Raw genomic sequence first — 7,500 nt, forward strand, 5'->3', positions numbered from 1 at the left:
AACCCACGTTGGCCCTTAACCTAACCCACGTTGGCCCTTAACCTAACCCACGTTGGCCCTTAACCTAACCCACGTTGGCCCTTAACCTAACCCACGTTGGCCCTTAACCTAACCCACGTTGGCCCTTAACCTAACCCACGTTGGCCCTTAACCTAACCCACGTTGGCCCTTAACCTAACCCACGTTGGCCCTTAACCTAACCCACGTTGGCCCTTAACCTAACCCACGTTGGCCCTTAACCTAACCCACGTTGGCCCTTAACCTAACCCACGTTGGCCCTTAACCTAACCCACGTTGGCCCTTAACCTAACCCACGTTGGCCCTTAACCTAACCCACGTTGGCCCTTAACCTAACCCACGTTGGCCCTTAACCTAACCCACGTTGGCCCTTAACCTAACCCACGTTGGCCCCTTAACCTAACCCACGTTGGCCCCTTAACCTAAGTTACGCTGCACCTTAACCTAAGTTACGCTGCACCTTAACCCAAGTTACGCTGCACCTTAACCCAAGTTACGCTGCACCTTAACCCAAGTTACGCTGCACCTTAACCCAAGTTACGCTGCACCTTAACCCAAGTTACGCTGCACCTTAACCCAAGTTACGCTGCACCTTAACCCAAGTTACGCTGCACCTTAACCCAAGTTACGCTGCACCTTAACCCAAGTTACGCTGCACCTTAACCCAAGTTACGCTGCACCTTAACCCAAGTTACGCTGCACCTTAACCCAAGTTACGCTGCACCTTAACCCAAGTTACGCTGCACCTTAACCCAAGTTACGCTGCACCTTAACCCAAGTTACGCTGCACCTTAACCCAAGTTACGCTGCACCTTAACCCAAGTTACGCTGCACCTTAACCCAAGTTACGCTGCACCTTAACCCAAGTTACGCTGCACCTTAACCCAAGTTACGCTGCACCTTAACCCAAGTTACGCTGCACCTTAACCCAAGTTACGCTGCACCTTAACCCAAGTTACGCTGCACCTTAACCCAAGTTACGCTGCACCTTAACCCAAGTTACGCTGCACCTTAACCCAAGTTACGCTGCACCTTAACCCAAGTTACGCTGCACCTTAACCCAAGTTACGCTGCACCTTAACCCAAGTTACGCTGCACCTTAACCCAAGTTACGCTGCACCTTAACCCAAGTTACGCTGCACCTTAACCTAACTTACGCTGCACCTTAACCTAACTTACGCTGCACCTTAACCTAAGTTACGCTGCACCTTAACCTAACTTACGCTGCACCTTAACCTAAGTTACGCTGCACCTTAACCTAAGTTACGCTGCACCTTAACCTAACTTACGCTGCACCTTAACCTAACTTACGCTGCACCTTAACCTAACTTACGCTGCACCTTAACCTAACTTACACTGCACCTTAACTGTCACATGTAACGTCACAGGAATGTAGCTTTGCCTAACAGCAACCCTCTGAACATAGTTCACTGCTTGGATCCTCTGGTGTCATGTGTATTTCTTGATGCCATGGTGCGTACCCTCACATAAAGGTCTTTCGAGTGTTGCGTACTTTCTACACAGTCCCGCTAACCACTGGAAGGGTGTACCGCTACAGAACGAATATCGCCCTCCCCTCCTGCCCTTCCAAGCTGGTCGGTCAGGCGTTTGTTTGTGAAATGAGCCTTGCAGCTGTTCAGTTGCATTCGGTTGTCGATGCAGTCAGTGTACGTTGTGGTACGGCCTGTGTGGACTGTCCGCTGATGTACGCGTAACCCACACTGATCATCCGTCGTTACGTACTGAGTGACATAATGTGGCACATGCTTGACCGTACACCGGCTGCGCCCTACAATGGCGAATCATAAGGGCCATATGTTGTGCACGATGCTACTTGTCTCGTCTCCCCATTACAGCGAGATTGCACTGTTGTACGCCGTACAGACATGTGGTAGGTAGGTACGGACGAAAGTATTGCATGTTGGCCCCCCCCCCCCCCCCTCCTCCCTCTGCCGGGAATCAGCGTGAGCCGTCTGTTGATGTAGCGACGAGGGTTTTCCTATTTAATCGTATTGCCCCACACAACATGATAGCACGGTGGACCGCGTTCCACATCTGCGACATGCTACAGAGGCCGGTTGACAGTCGACCGCGCAAGGGACATTGCACACGTGCGCGGACCATCTTCCACGTGTTCTCTCGTGTACATGCCGCAGTGTGTATGTGGGCTGATGTAGCGTGTCGTGACACATAACATGCAGGCATGCCAGAATCGTAGATTTCGCAAATGTAGATTGACGTATACGTTTGCTGCCAAAGATCCGCAAATGAACTGGAAATCAGTTGTTGAGCGGTTGTTCGCGCTGCAGGTGCATCGGTGATAGCGACGATCGGTACATCTATGAACCGGTTGTTTCGGCGGTACCCGCCATGCCCCCGAACCTGAGTTGGCCATGTGGGTATGAAGCGATACGAGGCTGTGGCTTGGCGGGACAGTCCCCGGCCGGTGAGGGGGGGCCGCCCGGCGTGCTGGCCGCGCGCTGCGTGAGCGCACGCACTACAGCCGGCTGGTGGGGGGCGCCCAGTGGCAGGAGCGCCGGCCGACGGGCCCGGCTGGCGTCCCAGCTATGCGCCGGCGCACCCTGCGCGCGGCGCCAGGCGGCCAAAGTGGGTTCTGCCGAGCCCGGTGCGAAGCGCGGTGGACATCTGCAGTGTGCTGGTCCGATTGCGGACTGTGTGCGTTGAGGATGCGCCGCCGCCCGGCACTCGGCGTCGCGACGCCGTCTGCTGCTCGGTCGCCCCCAGCGGTTCTCGCAGGTGGTTTGTATCGCAGCTCTGCGGACGTGTTGGCGCGTGCGCTGTGCTGGGAGAGTTCGCTTCTGCACCCAAGTGGGGCTTTGCCCTTCTGTGGCGCTGGCGTTGGAGCTGCCGGTCACCGTAGGTGGCGCGTGTTGTTTCCCGCCGGCAATGCCACGACAGCACGCTCCCGGGCCTCTGTCGGCAGCGGCAAGCTCAGTTGGGAGCACGGGTGTTCGCACTGAAAGCGTCTACTCGCCCATCTCCGGGCGATTGCGCCTCTCTCGAACCCGACCAAGTACTTAGGACGGCGCTGCGTGCCGCCGGGACCTGAGAGGGTTTCGAGGTGTATCGTGCAGGGGAGCTCAGCCTCCTCCTGTTTGCAGAATAATTGAGCGGACGCTTGCGTGTTCGCGCGGGCCCTCGGGACACACTCCCGGGCGGCCGGCTGCTCAGCTCTCGTTGACGCAGCTCCCTGGTTGATCCTGCCAGTAGTCATATGCTTGTCTCAAAGATTAAGCCATGCATGTCTCAGTACAAGCCGCATTAAGGTGAAACCGCGAATGGCTCATTAAATCAGTTATGGTTCCTTAGATCGTACCCACGTTACTTGGATAACTGTGGTAATTCTAGAGCTAATACATGCAAACAGAGTCCCGACCAGAGATGGAAGGGACGCTTTTATTAGATCAAAACCAATCGGATTGGCTCGTCTGGTCCGTTTGCCTTGGTGACTCTGAATAACTTTGGGCTGATCGCACGGTCCTCGTACCGGCGACGCATCTTTCAAATGTCTGCCTTATCAACTGTCGATGGTAGGTTCTGCGCCTACCATGGTTGTAACGGGTAACGGGGAATCAGGGTTCGATTCCGGAGAGGGAGCCTGAGAAACGGCTACCACATCCAAGGAAGGCAGCAGGCGCGCAAATTACCCACTCCCGGCACGGGGAGGTAGTGACGAAAAATAACGATACGGGACTCATCCGAGGCCCCGTAATCGGAATGAGTACACTTTAAATCCTTTAACGAGTATCTATTGGAGGGCAAGTCTGGTGCCAGCAGCCGCGGTAATTCCAGCTCCAATAGCGTATATTAAAGTTGTTGCGGTTAAAAAGCTCGTAGTTGGATTTGTGTCCCACGCTGTTGGTTCACCGCCCGTCGGTGTTTAACTGGCATGTATCGTGGGACGTCCTGCCGGTGGGGCGAGCCGAAGGCGTGCTTGCGCGTCCCGAGGCGGACCCCGTTGAAATCCTACCAGGGTGCTCTTAGTTGAGTGTCTCGGTGGGCCGGCACGTTTACTTTGAACAAATTAGAGTGCTTAAAGCAGGCAAGCCCGCCTGAATACTGTGTGCATGGAATAATGGAATAGGACCTCGGTTCTATTTTGTTGGTTTTCGGAACCCGAGGTAATGATTAATAGGGACAGGCGGGGGCATTCGTATTGCGACGTTAGAGGTGAAATTCTTGGATCGTCGCAAGACGAACAGAAGCGAAAGCATTTGCCAAGTATGTTTTCATTAATCAAGAACGAAAGTTAGAGGTTCGAAGGCGATCAGATACCGCCCTAGTTCTAACCATAAACGATGCCAGCCAGCGATCCGCCGCAGTTCCTCCGATGACTCGGCGGGCAGCCTCCGGGAAACCAAAGCTTTTGGGTTCCGGGGGAAGTATGGTTGCAAAGCTGAAACTTAAAGGAATTGACGGAAGGGCACCACCAGGAGTGGAGCCTGCGGCTTAATTTGACTCAACACGGGAAACCTCACCAGGCCCGGACACCGGAAGGATTGACAGATTGATAGCTCTTTCTTGATTCGGTGGGTGGTGGTGCATGGCCGTTCTTAGTTGGTGGAGCGATTTGTCTGGTTAATTCCGATAACGAACGAGACTCTAGCCTGCTAACTAGTCGCGTGACATCCTTCGTGCTGTCAGCGATTACTTTTCTTCTTAGAGGGACAGGCGGCTTCTAGCCGCACGAGATTGAGCAATAACAGGTCTGTGATGCCCTTAGATGTTCTGGGCCGCACGCGCGCTACACTGAAGGAATCAGCGTGTCTTCCTAGGCCGAAAGGTCGGGGTAACCCGCTGAACCTCCTTCGTGCTAGGGATTGGGGCTTGCAATTGTTCCCCATGAACGAGGAATTCCCAGTAAGCGCGAGTCATAAGCTCGCGTTGATTACGTCCCTGCCCTTTGTACACACCGCCCGTCGCTACTACCGATTGAATGATTTAGTGAGGTCTTCGGACTGGTACGCGGCATCGACTCTGTCGTTGCCGATGCTACCGGAAAGATGACCAAACTTGATCATTTAGAGGAAGTAAAAGTCGTAACAAGGTTTCTGTAGGTGAACCTGCGGAAGGATCATTACCGACTAGACTGCATGTCTTTCGATGTGCGTGTCGTGTCGCGCAACACGCTACCTGTACGGCAGTAGCCGTGCGCCGCGTGCGGAACCACGCGTGCCTCTCAAAACTAGCGCAAGTGTTGTTGTGTGGTACGAGCGCTGAAGCTCTGGAGCGGCTGGCCTGCGGCACCTGGCGCCTGGCGCCGGTTTTGAATGACTTTCGCCCGAGTGCCTGTCCGCTCCGGTGTGGAGCCGTACGACGCCCATCGGCCGTCAGGCCGTTGGACACAAAGTAATGGAACAGGGGCCGTCAAACGCCTCAGTCCCGCCTCTGCAACTGTCTTGAAAGAGACGGTGGAGAACTGAAAAGATAAAGATCACCCAGGACGGTGGATCACTCGGCTCGTGGGTCGATGAAGAACGCAGCAAATTGCGCGTCGACATGTGAACTGCAGGACACATGAACATCGACGTTTCGAACGCACATTGCGGTCCATGGATTCCGTTCCCGGGCCACGTCTGGCTGAGGGTCGGCTACGTATACTGAAGCGCGCGGCGTTTGTCCCGCTTCGGGCGCCTGGGAGTGTCGTGGTCGCCTGTGTGGCCGGCCGCGTCTCCTTAAACGTGCGATGCGCGCCCGTCGCCTGGCGGTTCGCATACCGGTGCTTTCTCGGTAGCGTGCACAGCCGGCTGGCGGTGTGGCGTGCGACACCTCGTACAACGACCTCAGAGCAGGCGAGACTACCCGCTGAATTTAAGCATATTACTAAGCGGAGGAAAAGAAACTAACAAGGATTCCCCCAGTAGCGGCGAGCGAACAGGGAAGAGTCCAGCACCGAACCCCGCAGGCTGCCGCCTGTCGTGGCATGTGGTGTTCGGGAGGGTCCACTACCCCGACGCCTCGCGCCGAGCCCAAGTCCAACTTGAATGAGGCCACGGCCCGTAGAGGGTGCCAGGCCCGTAGCGGCCGGTGCGAGCGTCGGCGGGACCTCTCCTTCGAGTCGGGTTGCTTGAGAGTGCAGCTCCAAGTGGGTGGTAAACTCCATCTGAGACTAAATATGACCACGAGACCGATAGCGAACAAGTACCGTGAGGGAAAGTTGAAAAGAACTTTGAAGAGAGAGTTCAAAAGTACGTGAAACCGTTCTGGGGTAAACGTGAGAAGTCCGAAAGGTCGAACGGGTGAGATTCACGCCCATCCGGCCACTGGCCCCCGCCCTCGGCAGATGGGGCCGGCCGCCCGCGCGGAGCAATCCGCGGCGGGGTCGTGTCCGGTTGCCTTTCCACTCGCCGCGGGGTGGGGCCGTTCCGGTGTGCGGTGGGCCGCACTTCTCCCCTAGTAGGACGTCGCGACCCGCTGGGTGCCGGCCTACGGCCCGGGTGCGCAGCCTGTCCTTCCGCGGGCCTCGGTTCGCGTCTGTTGGGCAGAGCCCCGGTGTCCTGGCTGGCTGCTCGGCGGTATATCTGGAGGAGTCGATTCGCCCCTTTGGGCGCTCGGGCTCCCGGCAAGCGCGCGCGGTTCTTCCCGGATGACGGACCTACCTGGCCCGGCCCCGGACCCGCGCCGCTGTTGGCTCGGGATGCTCTCGGGCGGAATAATCGCTCCCGTCAGCGGCGCTTCAGCTTTGGACAATTTCACGACCCGTCTTGAAACACGGACCAAGGAGTCTAACATGTGCGCGAGTCATTGGGCTGTACGAAACCTAAAGGCGTAATGAAAGTGAAGGTCTCGCCTTGCGCGGGCCGAGGGAGGATGGGGCTTCCCCGCCCTTCACGGGGCGGCGGCCTCCGCACTCCCGGGGCGTCTCGTCCTCATTGCGAGGTGAGGCGCACCTAGAGCGTACACGTTGGGACCCGAAAGATGGTGAACTATGCCTGGCCAGGACGAAGTCAGGGGAAACCCTGATGGAGGTCCGTAGCGATTCTGACGTGCAAATCGATCGTCGGAGCTGGGTATAGGGGCGAAAGACTAATCGAACCATCTAGTAGCTGGTTCCCTCCGAAGTTTCCCTCAGGATAGCTGGTGCTCGTACGAGTCTCATCCGGTAAAGCGAATGATTAGAGGCCTTGGGGCCGAAACGACCTCAACCTATTCTCAAACTTTAAATGGGTGAGATCTCCGGCTTGCTTGATATGCTGAAGCCGCGAGCAAACGACTCGGATCGGAGTGCCAAGTGGGCCACTTTTGGTAAGCAGAACTGGCGCTGTGGGATGAACCAAACGCCGAGTTAAGGCGCCCGAATCGACGCTCATGGGAAACCATGAAAGGCGTTGGTTGCTTAAGACAGCAGGACGGTGGCCATGGAAGTCGGAATCCGCTAAGGAGTGTGTAACAACTCACCTGCCGAAGCAACTAGCCCTGAAAATGGATGGCGCTGAAGCGTCGTGCCTATACTCGGCCGTC

The 7,500-nt window shown here is 56.3% G+C and overlaps 3 non-coding genes across 3 annotated transcripts in view; all 3 read left to right on the forward strand.

Moving 5' to 3' along the window:
• The first annotated feature begins 3,226 nt into the window (after positions 1-3,226).
• Positions 3,227-5,119, forward strand: LOC126307593 (small subunit ribosomal RNA). The gene has a single exon (XR_007553634.1). It is a non-coding gene; the product is annotated as a small subunit ribosomal RNA (ribosomal RNA).
• Positions 5,120-5,474: 355 nt separating this feature from the next.
• Positions 5,475-5,629, forward strand: LOC126307584 (5.8S ribosomal RNA). Its single transcript, XR_007553626.1, has one exon. It is a non-coding gene; the product is annotated as a 5.8S ribosomal RNA (ribosomal RNA).
• Positions 5,630-5,817: 188 nt separating this feature from the next.
• The window catches only part of LOC126307548 (large subunit ribosomal RNA), a 4,200-nt gene continuing 2,517 nt past the window's right edge, over positions 5,818-7,500 (forward strand). Inside the window, exon 1 of the ribosomal RNA XR_007553596.1 lies at positions 5,818-7,500. This exon is cut by the window's right edge and continues 2,517 nt beyond it. This is a non-coding gene — a ribosomal RNA (large subunit ribosomal RNA).

This window comes from Schistocerca gregaria, unplaced genomic scaffold, assembly GCF_023897955.1.
Source record: "Schistocerca gregaria isolate iqSchGreg1 unplaced genomic scaffold, iqSchGreg1.2 ptg000341l, whole genome shotgun sequence".
Lineage (NCBI taxonomy): Eukaryota > Metazoa > Arthropoda > Insecta > Orthoptera > Acrididae > Schistocerca > Schistocerca gregaria.